We start from the raw sequence: 13815 nt of genomic DNA, 5'->3' as shown, positions 1-13815 counted from the left end.
ATGGACAATTGCAACACAGAGATGGCCTCCACATTAGCGTCTTAACAACAGTCAGCGGGTAATAGGCTACCCCTCTCTTTTGGAGGTATGGCAGCAGAGTGGCGCAGCGGAAGCGTGCTGGGCCCATAACCCAGAGGTCGATGGATCGAAACCATCCTCTGCTAAGTGCTCTCTTTTACTCACGCCCCCTGTTACAATTTGGCCATTATCCCCGGTCGGAATCACATGTTTTTCTCGTAAAAATAGAATAGAGACCCCCGATCCCTGACCATCTCATTTTCACGACCTTCAGACTATGCTTTTTATACACGCAACCTCCCAGTTTCTCATGCCACATGTTTTCGCCTTTGCAACAAAGTGGCACAGGCAAAGGCTTTTGGGCCCACAACCAAATGGGCCATTGGATCTAGACCATCTTTTCTACGTTGCGACTTTCTTATTTAAATCATTCTGATTTCTTTTCTCTTCCCACAATTCTTCACTCTGTACACTAACGACTCACCTATACTTTTACACCACCCGGCACCCTGTAAGCTCCACGCTCCTTCTGCTTTTACGGGAGAAAGACATCCACACTTAAAAAAAAAAAAAAAAAAAAAAGCTTAAAGCTACAGGTTGAAAAGTATGTGATGATCACAACTGTGGTGAATCAGGCACCCCAACATGGAAACCAGCATGGACCCCAACATGGACTGCCAGAAGGGGGATTAGCTCAAATGGTAGAGTGCTCGCTTAGCATGCGAGAGGTAACGGGATCGACGCCCGTATTCTCCAAAGTTTTGGTTTGCCGAGTTTTTCAAAGAGCGGGACAATTCTCCTCTGTTTCCCTACTCATGTAACTCATTTGCAAGCTTAGGAAGCACCCGACAACCAGCTCGGCAAGCCTTCGATAGCTCAGCTGGTAGAGCGGAGGACTGTAGTAGAAAATCAGCAATCCTTAGGTCGCTGGTTCAATTCCGGCTCGAAGGAACTTTTGTTAGTCTCATAGATGATGTTTCAACCTGTCGACAAATGCTCTCCCGGTGCCCTCGTCTTCTATCTATTTTCAGAGGGGTCTCTTGTTTGTGTTGGGTATTTGAAATGGGCATCCGACCGAAACTCTCAGTTGAGAGCCACAGTAGGACTTTCTGTAACTCTGACATGCAACTGAAACAAAAAGAGGGTACAATCATCCCTGGGTGGGCTTGAACCACCAACCTTTTGGTTATCAGACAAAAAAAAGTTTTCACAACCTTCAAGCTTTGCTTGAACCTCCCAGTTTCTCATGTCATGTGTCATCTTCTTTGAAACAGAGTGGCGCATGGAAAGACATTTAGGCCCACAACCAAAGAGGGCCAAAGGCTCTGGACCATTCTTTCTACATTGCAACTATGTCATCCAAATCACTGGGATTTTTTTCTCTTCTCAAAATTTTTCACACTGTACATGTTGAAATGGTCTTACAACCGGTGCCCTCCTCTTCTGGCCGAAACTTTAAGTTGAGAGGCACCATAGGATTTTCTGTAACATGCAACTGAGACAAAAAGAGGACACTGCCGTCCCTGGGTGGGCTTGAACCACCAACCTTCCGGTTAACAGCCGAACGCGCTAACCAATTGCGCCACAGAGACAACCACGTTCCCCCACTTTGATTAAAGTCGTAAAAAAGCCACAACATGGTAAATGGAGTATGTTTCTTAGAGGACCTTCTGATCAACACAATAAAAAGAAGAGAATGATAAAACATAACAACTGCGTGGAACTACAGCCGCCAACAAATGGACAATTGCAACACAGAGATGGCCTCCACATTAGCGTCTTAACAACAGTCAGCGGGTAATAGGCTACCCCTCTCTTTTGGAGGTATGGCAGCAGAGTGGCGCAGCGGAAGCGTGCTGGGCCCATAACCCAGAGGTCGATGCATCGAAACCATCCTCTGCTAAGTGCTCTCTTTTACTCACGCCCCCTGTTACAATTTGGCCATTATCCCCGGTCGGAATCACATGTTTTTCTCGTAAAAATAGAATAGAGACCCCCGATCCCTGACCATCTCATTTTCACGACCTTCAGACTATGCTTTTTATACACGCAACCTCCCAGTTTCTCATGCCACATGTTTTCGCCTTTGCAACAAAGTGGCACAGGCAAAGGCTTTTGGGCCCACAACCAAATGGGCCATTGGATCTAGACCATCTTTTCTACGTTGCGACTTTCTTATTTAAATCATTCTGATTTCTTTTCTCTTCCCACAATTCTTCACTCTGTACACTAACGACTCACCTATACTTTTACACCACCCGGCACCCTGTAAGCTCCACGCTCCTTCTGCTTTTACGGGAGAAAGACATCCACACTTAAAAAAAAAAAAAAAAAAAAAAAGCTTAAAGCTACAGGTTGAAAAGTATGTGATGATCACAATTGTGGTGAATCAGGCACCCCAACATGGAAACCAGCATGGACCCCAACATGGACTGCCAGAAGGGGGATTAGCTCAAATGGTAGAGCGCTCGCTTAGCATGCGAGAGGTAACGGGATCGACGCCCGTATTCTCCAAAGTTTTGGTTTGCCGAGTTTTTCAAAGAGCGGGACAATTCTCCTCTGTTTCCCTACTCATGTAACTCATTTGCAAGCTTAGGAAGCACCCGACAACCAGCTCGGCAAGCCTTCGATAGCTCAGCTGGTAGAGCGGAGGACTGTAGTAGAAAATCAGCAATCCTTAGGTCGCTGGTTCAATTCCGGCTCGAAGGAACTTTTGTTAGTCTCATAGATGATGTTTCAACCTGTCGACAAATGCTCTCCCGGTGCCCTCGTCTTCTATCTATTTTCAGAGGGGTCTCTTGTTTGTGTTTGGTATTTGAAATGGGCATCCGACCGAAACTCTCAGTTGAGAGCCACAGTAGGACTTTCTGTAACTCTGACATGCAACTGAAACAAAAAGAGGGTACAATCATCCCTGGGTGGGCTTGAACCACCAACCTTTTGGTTATCAGACAAAAAAAAGTTTTCACAACCTTCAAGCTTTGCTTGAACCTCCCAGTTTCTCATGTCATGTGTCATCTTCTTTGAAACAGAGTGGCGCATGGAAAGACATTTAGGCCCACAACCAAAGAGGGCCAAAGGCTCTGGACCATTCTTTCTACATTGCAACTATGTCATCCAAATCACTGGGATTTTTTTCTCTTCTCAAAATTTTTCACACTGTACATCTTGAAATGGTCTTACAACCGGTGCCCTCCTCTTCTGGCCGAAACTTTAAGTTGAGAGACACCATAGGATTTTCTGTAACATGCAACTGAGACAAAAAGAGGACACTGCCGTCCCTGGGTGGGCTTGAACCACCAACCTTCCGGTTAACAGCCGAACGCGCTAACCAATTGCGCCACAGAGACAACCACGCTCCCCCACTTTGATTAAAGTCGTAAAAAAGCCACAACATGGTAAATGGAGTATGTTTCTTAGAGGACCTTCTGATCAACACAATAAAAAGAAGAGAATGATAAAACATAACAACTGCGTGGAACTACAGCCGCCAACAAATGGACAATTGCAACACAGAGATGGCCTCCACATTAGCGTCTTAACAACAGTCAGCGGGTAATAGGCTACCCCTCTCTTTTGGAGGTATGGCAGCAGAGTGGCGCAGCGGAAGCGTGCTGGGCCCATAACCCAGAGGTCGATGGATCGAAACCATCCTCTGCTAAGTGCTCTCTTTTACTCACGCCCCCTGTTACAATTTGGCCATTATCCCCGGTCGGAATCACATGTTTTTCTCGTAAAAATAGAATAGAGACCCCCGATCCCTGACCATCTCATTTTCACGACCTTCAGACTATGCTTTTTATACACGCAACATCCCAGTTTCTCATGCCACATGTTTTCGCCTTTGCAACAAAGTGGCACAGGCAAAGGCTTTTGGGCCCACAACCAAATGGGCCATTGGATCTAGACCATCTTTTCTACGTTGCGACTTTCTTATTTAAATCATTCTGATTTCTTTTCTCTTCCCACAATTCTTCACTCTGTACACTAACGACTCACCTATACTTTTACACCACCCGGCACCCTGTAAGCTCCACGCTCCTTCTGCTTTTACGGGAGAAAGACATCCACACTTAAAAAAAAAAAAAAAAAAAAAAAAAGCTTAAAGCTACAGGTTGAAAAGTATGTGATGATCACAATTGTGGTGAATCAGGCACCCCAACATGGAAACCAGCATGGACCCCAACATGGACTGCCAGAAGGGGGATTAGCTCAAATGGTAGAGCGCTCGCTTAGCATGCGAGAGGTAACGGGATCGACGCCCGTATTCTCCAAAGTTTTGGTTTGCCGAGTTTTTCAAAGAGCGGGACAATTCTCCTCTGTTTCCCTACTCATGTAACTCATTTGCAAGCTTAGGAAGCACCCGACAACCAGCTCGGCAAGCCTTCGATAGCTCAGCTGGTAGAGCGGAGGACTGTAGTAGAAAATCAGCAATCCTTAGGTCGCTGGTTCAATTCCGGCTCGAAGGAACTTTTGTTAGTCTCATAGATGATGTTTCAACCTGTCGACAAATGCTCTCCCGGTGCCCTCGTCTTCTATCTATTTTCAGAGGGGTCTCTTGTTTGTGTTGGGTATTTGAAATGGGCATCCGACCGAAACTCTCAGTTGAGAGCCACAGTAGGACTTTCTGTAACTCTGACATGCAACTGAAACAAAAAGAGGGTACAATCATCCCTGGGTGGGCTTGAACCACCAACCTTTTGGTTATCAGACAAAAAAAAAGTTTTCACAACCTTCAAGCTTTGCTTGAACCTCCCAGTTTCTCATGTCATGTGTCATCTTCTTTGAAACAGAGTGGCGCATGGAAAGACATTTAGGCCCACAACCAAAGAGGGCCAAAGGCTCTGGACCATTCTTTCTACATTGCAACTATGTCATCCAAATCACTGGGATTTTTTTCTCTTCTCAAAATTTTTCACACTGTACATGTTGAAATGGTCTTACAACCGGTGCCCTCCTCTTCTGGCCGAAACTTTAAGTTGAGAGGCACCATAGGATTTTCTGTAACATGCAACTGAAACAAAAAGAGGACACTGCCGTCCCTGGGTGGGCTTGAACCACCAACCTTCCGGTTAACAGCCGAACGCGCTAACCAATTGCGCCACAGAGACAACCACGCTCCCCCACTTTGATTAAAGTCGTAAAAAAGCCACAACATGGTAAATGGAGTATGTTTCTTAGAGGACCTTCTGATCAACACAATAAAAAGAAGAGAATGATAAAACATAACAACTGCGTGGAACTACAGCCGCCAACAAATGGACAATTGCAACACAGAGATGGCCTCCACATTAGCGTCTTAACAACAGTCAGCGGGTAATAGGCTACCCCTCTCTTTTGGAGGTATGGCAGCAGAGTGGCGCAGCGGAAGCGTGCTGGGCCCATAACCCAGAGGTCGATGGATCGAAACCATCCTCTGCTAAGTGCTCTCTTTTACTCACGCCCCCTGTTACAATTTGGCCATTATCCCCGGTCGGAATCACATGTTTTTCTCGTAAAAATAGAATAGAGACCCCCGATCCCTGACCATCTCATTTTCACGACCTTCAGACTATGCTTTTTATACACGCAACCTCCCAGTTTCTCATGCCACATGTTTTCGCCTTTGCAACAAAGTGGCACAGGCAAAGGCTTTTGGGCCCACAACCAAATGGGCCATTGGATCTAGACCATCTTTTCTACGTTGCGACTTTCTTATTTAAATCATTCTGATTTCTTTTCTCTTCCCACAATTCTTCACTCTGTACACTAACGACTCACCTATACTTTTACACCACCCGGCACCCTGTAAGCTCCACGCTCCTTCTGCTTTTACGGGAGAAAGACATCCACACTTAAAAAAAAAAAAAAAAAAAAAAGCTTAAAGCTACAGGTTGAAAAGTATGTGATGATCACAATTGTGGTGAATCAGGCACCCCAACATGGAAACCAGCATGGACCCCAACATGGACTGCCAGAAGGGGGATTAGCTCAAATGGTAGAGTGCTCGCTTAGCATGCGAGAGGTAACGGGATCGACGCCCGTATTCTCCAAAGTTTTGGTTTGCCGAGTTTTTCAAAGAGCGGGACAATTCTCCTCTGTTTCCCTACTCATGTAACTCATTTGCAAGCTTAGGAAGCACCCGACAACCAGCTCGGCAAGCCTTCGATAGCTCAGCTGGTAGAGCGGAGGACTGTAGTAGAAAATCAGCAATCCTTAGGTCGCTGGTTCAATTCCGGCTCGAAGGAACTTTTGTTAGTCTCATAGATGATGTTTCAACCTGTCGACAAATGCTCTCCCGGTGCCCTCGTCTTCTATCTATTTTCAGAGGGGTCTCTTGTTTGTGTTGGGTATTTGAAATGGGCATCCGACCGAAACTCTCAGTTGAGAGCCACAGTAGGACTTTCTGTAACTCTGACATGCAACTGAAACAAAAAGAGGGTACAATCATCCCTGGGTGGGCTTGAACCACCAACCTTTTGGTTATCAGACAAAAAAAAGTTTTCACAACCTTCAAGCTTTGCTTGAACCTCCCAGTTTCTCATGTCATGTGTCATCTTCTTTGAAACAGAGTGGCGCATGGAAAGACATTTAGGCCCACAACCAAAGAGGGCCAAAGGCTCTGGACCATTCTTTCTACATTGCAACTATGTCATCCAAATCACTGGGATTTTTTTCTCTTCTCAAAATTTTTCACACTGTACATGTTGAAATGGTCTTACAACCGGTGCCCTCCTCTACTGGCCGAAACTTTAAGTTGAGAGGCACCATAGGATTTTCTGTAACATGCAACTGAGACAAAAAGAGGACACTGCCGTCCCTGGGTGGGCTTGAACCACCAACCTTCCGGTTAACAGCCGAACGCGCTAACCAATTGCGCCACAGAGACAACCACGGTCCCCCACTTTGATTAAAGTCGTAAAAAAGCCACAACATGGTAAATGGAGTATGTTTCTTAGAGGACCTTCTGATCAACACAATAAAAAGAAGAGAATGATAAAACATAACAACTGCGTGGAACTACAGCCGCCAACAAATGGACAATTGCAACACAGAGATGGCCTCCACATTAGCGTCTTAACAACAGTCAGCGGGTAATAGGCTACCCCTCTCTTTTGGAGGTATGGCAGCAGAGTGGTGCAGCGGAAGCGTGCTGGGCCTATAACCCAGAGGTCGATGCATCGAAACCATCCTCTGCTAAGTGCTCTCTTTTACTCACGCCCCCTGTTACAATTTGGCCATTATCCCCGGTCGGAATCACATGTTTTTCTCGTAAAAATAGAATAGAGACCCCCGATCCCTGACCATCTCATTTTCACGACCTTCAGACTATGCTTTTTATACACGCAACCTCCCAGTTTCTCATGCCACATGTTTTCGCCTTTGCAACAAAGTGGCACAGGCAAAGGCTTTTGGGCCCACAACCAAATGGGCCATTGGATCTAGACCATCTTTTCTACGTTGCGACTTTCTTATTTAAATCATTCTGATTTCTTTTCTCTTCCCACAATTCTTCACTCTGTACACTAACGACTCACCTATACTTTTACACCACCCGGCACCCTGTAAGCTCCACGCTCCTTCTGCTTTTACGGGAGAAAGACATCCACACTTAAAAAAAAAAAAAAAAAAAAAAAAAAGCTTAAAGCTACAGGTTGAAAAGTATGTGATGATCACAATTGTGGTGAATCAGGCACCCCAACATGGAAACCAGCATGGACCCCAACATGGACTGCCAGAAGGGGGATTAGCTCAAATGGTAGAGCGCTCGCTTAGCATGCGAGAGGTAACGGGATCGACGCCCGTATTCTCCAAAGTTTTGGTTTGCCGAGTTTTTCAAAGAGCGGGACAATTCTCCTCTGTTTCCCTACTCATGTAACTCATTTGCAAGCTTAGGAAGCACCCGACAACCAGCTTGGCAAGCCTTCGATAGCTCAGCTGGTAGAGCGGAGGACTGTAGTAGAAAATCAGCAATCCTTAGGTCGCTGGTTCAGTTCCGGCTCGAAGGAACTTTTGTTAGTCTCATAGATGATGTTTCAACCTGTCGACAAATGCTCTCCCGGTGCCCTCGTCTTCTATCTATTTTCAGAGGGGTCTCTTGTTTGTGTTGGGTATTTGAAATGGGCATCCGACCGAAACTCTCAGTTGAGAGCCACAGTAGGACTTTCTGTAACTCTGACATGCAACTGAAACAAAAAGAGGGTACAATCATCCCTGGGTGGGCTTGAACCACCAACCTTTTGGTTATCAGACAAAAAAAAGTTTTCACAACCTTCAAGCTTTGCTTGAACCTCCCAGTTTCTCATGTCATGTGTCATCTTCTTTGAAACAGAGTGGCGCATGGAAAGACATTTAGGCCCACAACCAAAGAGGGCCAAAGGCTCTGGACCATTCTTTCTACATTGCAACTATGTCATCCAAATCACTGGGATTTTTTTCTCTTCTCAAAATTTTTCACACTGTACATCTTGAAATGGTCTTACAACCGGTGCCCTCCTCTTCTGGCCGAAACTTTAAGTTGAGAGGCACCATAGGATTTTCTGTAACATGCAACTGAGACAAAAAGAGGACACTGCCGTCCCTGGGTGGGCTTGAACCACCAACCTTCCGGTTAACAGCCGAACGCGCTAACCAATTGCGCCACAGAGACAACCACGCTCCCCCACTTTGATTAAAGTCGTAAAAAAGCCACAACATGGTAAATGGAGTATGTTTCTTAGAGGACCTTCTGATCAACACAATAAAAAGAAGAGAATGATAAAACATAACAACTGCGTGGAACTACAGCCGCCAACAAATGGACAATTGCAACACAGAGATGGCCTCCACATTAGCGTCTTAACAACAGTCAGCGGGTAATAGGCTACCCCTCTCTTTTGGAGGTATGGCAGCAGAGTGGCGCAGCGGAAGCGTGTTGGGCCCATAACCCAGAGGTCGATGGATCGAAACCATCCTCTGCTAAGTGCTCTCTTTTACTCACGCCCCCTGTTACAATTTGGCCATTATCCCCGGTCGGAATCACATGTTTTTCTCGTAAAAATAGAATAGAGACCCCCGATCCCTGACCATCTCATTTTCACGACCTTCAGACTATGCTTTTTATACTCGCAACATCCCAGTTTCTCATGCCACATGTTTTCGCCTTTGCAACAAAGTGGCACAGGCAAAGGCTTTTGGGCCCACAACCAAATGGGCCATTGGATCTAGACCATCTTTTCTACGTTGCGACTTTCTTATTTAAATCATTCTGATTTCTTTTCTCTTCCCACAATTCTTCACTCTGTACACTAACGACTCACCTATACTTTTACACCACCCGGCACCCTGTAAGCTCCACGCTCCTTCTGCTTTTACGGGAGAAAGACATCCACACTTAAAAAAAAAAAAAAAAAAAAAAAAAAAGCTTAAAGCTACAGGTTGAAAAGTATGTGATGATCACAATTGTGGTGAATCAGGCACCCCAACATGGAAACCAGCATGGACCCCAACATGGACTGCCAGAAGGGGGATTAGCTCAAATGGTAGAGCGCTCGCTTAGCATGCGAGAGGTAACGGGATCGACGCCCGTATTCTCCAAAGTTTTGGTTTGCCGAGTTTTTCAAAGAGCGGGACAATTCTCCTCTGTTTCCCTACTCATGTAACTCATTTGCAAGCTTAGGAAGCACCCGACAACCAGCTCGGCAAGCCTTCGATAGCTCAGCTGGTAGAGCGGAGGACTGTAGTAGAAAATCAGCAATCCTTAGGTCGCTGGTTCAATTCCGGCTCGAAGGAACTTTTGTTAGTCTCATAGATGATGTTTCAACCTGTCGACAAATGCTCTCCCGGTGCCCTCGTCTTCTATCTATTTTCAGAGGGGTCTCTTGTTTGTGTTGGGTATTTGAAATGGGCATCCGACCGAAACTCTCAGTTGAGAGCCACAGTAGGACTTTCTGTAACTCTGACATGCAACTGAAACAAAAAGAGGGTACAATCATCCCTGGGTGGGCTTGAACCACCAACCTTTTGGTTATCAGACAAAAAAAAGTTTTCACAACCTTCAAGCTTTGCTTGAACCTCCCAGTTTCTCATGTCATGTGTCATCTTCTTTAAAACAGAGTGGCGCATGGAAAGACATTTAGGCCCACAACCAAAGAGGGCCAAAGGCTCTGGACCATTCTTTCTACATTGCAACTATGTCATCCAAATCACTGGGATTTTTTTCTCTTCTCAAAATTTTTCACACTGTACATGTTGAAATGGTCTTACAACCGGTGCCCTCCTCTTCTGGCCGAAACTTTAAGTTGAGAGGCACCATAGGATTTTCTGTAACATGCAACTGAGACAAAAAGAGGACACTGCCGTCCCTGGGTGGGCTTGAACCAGCAACCTTCCGGTTAACAGCCGAACGCGCTAACCAATTGCGCCACAGAGACAACCACGCTCCCCCACTTTGATTAAAGTCGTAAAAAAGCCACAACATGGTAAATGGAGTATGTTTCTTAGAGGACCTTCTGATCAACACAATAAAAAGAAGAGAATGATAAAACATAACAACTGCGTGGAACTACAGCCGCCAACAAATGGACAATTGCAACACAGAGATGGCCTCCACATTAGCGTCTTAACAACAGTCAGCGGGTAATAGGCTACCCCTCTCTTTTGGAGGTATGGCAGCAGAGTGGCGCAGCGGAAGCGTGCTGGGCCCATAACCCAGAGGTCGATGCATCGAAACCATCCTCTGCTAAGTGCTCTCTTTTACTCACGCCCCCTGTTACAATTTGGCCATTATCCCCGGTCGGAATCACATGTTTTTCTCGTAAAAATAGAATAGAGACCCCCGATCCCTGACCATCTCATTTTCACGACCTTCAGACTATGCTTTTTATACACGCAACCTCCCAGTTTCTCATGCCACATGTTTTCGCCTTTGCAACAAAGTGGCACAGGCAAAGGCTTTTGGGCCCACAACCAAATGGGCCATTGGATCTAGACCATCTTTTCTACGTTGCGACTTTCTTATTTAAATCATTCTGATTTCTTTTCTCTTCCCACAATTCTTCACTCTGTACACTAACGACTCACCTATACTTTTACACCACCCGGCACCCTGTAAGCTCCACGCTCCTTCTGCTTTTACGGGAGAAAGACATCCACACTTAAAAAAAAAAAAAAAAAAAAAAGCTTAAAGCTACAGGTTGAAAAGTATGTGATGATCACAATTGTGGTGAATCAGGCACCCCAACATGGAAACCAGCATGGACCCCAACATGGACTGCCAGAAGGGGGATTAGCTCAAATGGTAGAGTGCTCGCTTAGCATGCGAGAGGTAACGGGATCGACGCCCGTATTCTCCAAAGTTTTGGTTTGCCGAGTTTTTCAAAGAGCGGGACAATTCTCCTCTGTTTCCCTACTCATGTAACTCATTTGCAAGCTTAGGAAGCACCCGACAACCAGCTCGGCAAGCCTTCGATAGCTCAGCTGGTAGAGCGGAGGACTGTAGTAGAAAATCAGCAATCCTTAGGTCGCTGGTTCAATTCCGGCTCGAAGGAACTTTTGTTAGTCTCATAGATGATGTTTCAACCTGTCGACAAATGCTCTCCCGGTGCCCTCGTCTTCTATCTATTTTCAGAGGGGTCTCTTGTTTGTGTTGGGTATTTGAAATGGGCATCCGACCGAAACTCTCAGTTGAGAGCCACAGTAGGACTTTCTGTAACTCTGACATGCAACTGAAACAAAAAGAGGGTACAATCATCCCTGGGTGGGCTTGAACCACCAACCTTTTGGTTATCAGACAAAAAAAAGTTTTCACAACCTTCAAGCTTTGCTTGAACCTCCCAGTTTCTCATGTCATGTGTCATCTTCTTTGAAACAGAGTGGCGCATGGAAAGACATTTAGGCCCACAACCAAAGAGGGCCAAAGGCTCTGGACCATTCTTTCTACATTGCAACTATGTCATCCAAATCACTGGGATTTTTTTCTCTTCTCAAAATTTTTCACACTGTACATGTTGAAATGGTCTTACAACCGGTGCCCTCCTCTTCTGGCCGAAACTTTAAGTTGAGAGGCACCATAGGATTTTCTGTAACATGCAACTGAGACAAAAAGAGGACACTGCCGTCCCTGGGTGGGCTTGAACCACCAACCTTCCGGTTAACAGCCGAACGCGCTAACCAATTGCGCCACAGAGACAACCACGCTCCCCCACTTTGATTAAAGTCGTAAAAAAGCCACAACATGGTAAATGGAGTATGTTTCTTAGAGGACCTTCTGATCAACACAATAAAAAGAAGAGAATGATAAAACATAACAACTGCGTGGAACTACAGCCGCCAACAAATGGACAATTGCAACACAGAGATGGCCTCCACATTAGCGTCTTAACAACAGTCAGCGGGTAATAGGCTACCCCTCTCTTTTGGAGGTATGGCAGCAGAGTGGCGCAGCGGAAGCGTGCTGGGCCCATAACCCAGAGGTCGATGCATCGAAACCATCCTCTGCTAAGTGCTCTCTTTTACTCACGCCCCCTGTTACAATTTGGCCATTATCCCCGGTCGGAATCACATGTTTTTCTCGTAAAAATAGAATAGAGACCCCCGATCCCTGACCATCTCATTTTCACGACCTTCAGACTATGCTTTTTATACACGCAACCTCCCAGTTTCTCATGCCACATGTTTTCGCCTTTGCAACAAAGTGGCACAGGCAAAGGCTTTTGGGCCCACAACCAAATGGGCCATTGGATCTAGACCATCTTTTCTACGTTGCGACTTTCTTATTTAAATCATTCTGATTTCTTTTCTCTTCCCACAATTCTTCACTCTGTACACTAACGACTCACCTATACTTTTACACCACCCGGCACCCTGTAAGCTCCACGCTCCTTCTGCTTTTACGGGAGAAAGACATCCACACTTAAAAAAAAAAAAAAAAAAAAAAAAAAAGCTTAAAGCTACAGGTTGAAAAGTATGTGATGATCACAATTGTGGTGAATCAGGCACCCCAACATGGAAACCAGCATGGACCCCAACATGGACTGCCAGAAGGGGGATTAGCTCAAATGGTAGAGCGCTCGCTTAGCATGCGAGAGGTAACGGGATCGACGCCCGTATTCTCCAAAGTTTTGGTTTGCCGAGTTTTTCAAAGAGCGGGACAATTCTCCTCTGTTTCCCTACTCATGTAACTCATTTGCAAGCTTAGGAAGCACCCGACAACCAGCTCGGCAAGCCTTCGATAGCTCAGCTGGTAGAGCGGAGGACTGTAGTAGAAAATCAGCAATCCTTAGGTCGCTGGTTCAATTCCGGCTCGAAGGAACTTTTGTTAGTCTCATAGATGATGTTTCAACCTGTCGACAAATGCTCTCCCGGTGCCCTCGTCTTCTATCTATTTTCAGAGGGGTCTCTTGTTTGTGTTGGGTATTTGAAATGGGCATCCGACCGAAACTCTCAGTTGAGAGCCACAGTAGGACTTTCTGTAACTCTGACATGCAACTGAAACAAAAAGAGGGTACAATCATCCCTGGGTGGGCTTGAACCACCAACCTTTTGGTTATCAGACAAAAAAAAGTTTTCACAACCTTCAAGCTTTGCTTGAACCTCCCAGTTTCTCATGTCATGTGTCATCTTCTTTGAAACAGAGTGGCGCATGGAAAGACATTTAGGCCCACAACCAAAGAGGGCCAAAGGCTCTGGACCATTCTTTCTACATTGCAACTATGTCATCCAAATCACTGGGATTTTTTTCTCTTCTCAAAATTTTTCACACTGTACATGTTGAAATGGTCTTACAACCGGTGCCCTCCTCTTCTGGCCGAAACTTTAAGTTGAGAGGCACCATAGGAT

General features: G+C 45.6%; 13 non-coding genes across 13 annotated transcripts; 7 read left to right on the top strand and 6 right to left on the bottom strand.

Moving 5' to 3' along the window:
- Positions 1-883: 883 nt before the first annotated feature.
- TRNAY-GUA (transfer RNA tyrosine (anticodon GUA)) lies at positions 884-969 on the top strand. The gene is given in 2 exon segments: positions 884-920; positions 934-969. It is a non-coding gene; the product is annotated as a tRNA-Tyr (tRNA).
- A 567-nt stretch (positions 970-1536) lies between these two features.
- Positions 1537-1610, bottom strand: TRNAN-GUU (transfer RNA asparagine (anticodon GUU)). Its single transcript has one exon. It is a non-coding gene; the product is annotated as a tRNA-Asn (tRNA).
- Positions 1611-2641: 1031 nt separating this feature from the next.
- On the top strand, positions 2642-2727 carry TRNAY-GUA (transfer RNA tyrosine (anticodon GUA)). Its single transcript is given in 2 exon segments — positions 2642-2678; positions 2692-2727. It is a non-coding gene; the product is annotated as a tRNA-Tyr (tRNA).
- Positions 2728-3294: 567 nt separating this feature from the next.
- Positions 3295-3368, bottom strand: TRNAN-GUU (transfer RNA asparagine (anticodon GUU)). Its single transcript has one exon. It is a non-coding gene; the product is annotated as a tRNA-Asn (tRNA).
- Positions 3369-4401: 1033 nt separating this feature from the next.
- TRNAY-GUA (transfer RNA tyrosine (anticodon GUA)) lies at positions 4402-4487 on the top strand. Its single transcript is given in 2 exon segments — positions 4402-4438; positions 4452-4487. It is a non-coding gene; the product is annotated as a tRNA-Tyr (tRNA).
- A 568-nt stretch (positions 4488-5055) lies between these two features.
- Positions 5056-5129, bottom strand: TRNAN-GUU (transfer RNA asparagine (anticodon GUU)). The gene has a single exon. It is a non-coding gene; the product is annotated as a tRNA-Asn (tRNA).
- A 1030-nt stretch (positions 5130-6159) lies between these two features.
- TRNAY-GUA (transfer RNA tyrosine (anticodon GUA)) lies at positions 6160-6245 on the top strand. The gene is given in 2 exon segments: positions 6160-6196; positions 6210-6245. It is a non-coding gene; the product is annotated as a tRNA-Tyr (tRNA).
- A 567-nt stretch (positions 6246-6812) lies between these two features.
- On the bottom strand, positions 6813-6886 carry TRNAN-GUU (transfer RNA asparagine (anticodon GUU)). The gene has a single exon. It is a non-coding gene; the product is annotated as a tRNA-Asn (tRNA).
- A 1687-nt stretch (positions 6887-8573) lies between these two features.
- TRNAN-GUU (transfer RNA asparagine (anticodon GUU)) lies at positions 8574-8647 on the bottom strand. Its single transcript has one exon. It is a non-coding gene; the product is annotated as a tRNA-Asn (tRNA).
- A 1035-nt stretch (positions 8648-9682) lies between these two features.
- Positions 9683-9768, top strand: TRNAY-GUA (transfer RNA tyrosine (anticodon GUA)). Its single transcript is given in 2 exon segments — positions 9683-9719; positions 9733-9768. It is a non-coding gene; the product is annotated as a tRNA-Tyr (tRNA).
- Positions 9769-11439: 1671 nt separating this feature from the next.
- Positions 11440-11525, top strand: TRNAY-GUA (transfer RNA tyrosine (anticodon GUA)). Its single transcript is given in 2 exon segments — positions 11440-11476; positions 11490-11525. It is a non-coding gene; the product is annotated as a tRNA-Tyr (tRNA).
- Positions 11526-12092: 567 nt separating this feature from the next.
- Positions 12093-12166, bottom strand: TRNAN-GUU (transfer RNA asparagine (anticodon GUU)). Its single transcript has one exon. It is a non-coding gene; the product is annotated as a tRNA-Asn (tRNA).
- A 1035-nt stretch (positions 12167-13201) lies between these two features.
- Positions 13202-13287, top strand: TRNAY-GUA (transfer RNA tyrosine (anticodon GUA)). The gene is given in 2 exon segments: positions 13202-13238; positions 13252-13287. It is a non-coding gene; the product is annotated as a tRNA-Tyr (tRNA).
- Positions 13288-13815: the final 528 nt, after the last annotated feature.

The sequence above is a fragment of the Rhinoderma darwinii genome, assembly GCF_050947455.1.
Source record: "Rhinoderma darwinii isolate aRhiDar2 chromosome 4 unlocalized genomic scaffold, aRhiDar2.hap1 SUPER_4_unloc_9, whole genome shotgun sequence".
NCBI classification, from domain to species: domain Eukaryota; kingdom Metazoa; phylum Chordata; class Amphibia; order Anura; family Rhinodermatidae; genus Rhinoderma; species Rhinoderma darwinii.
Note: the sequence above shows the minus strand (reverse complement) of the source record. Positions and strands in the feature narration are given on the sequence as shown.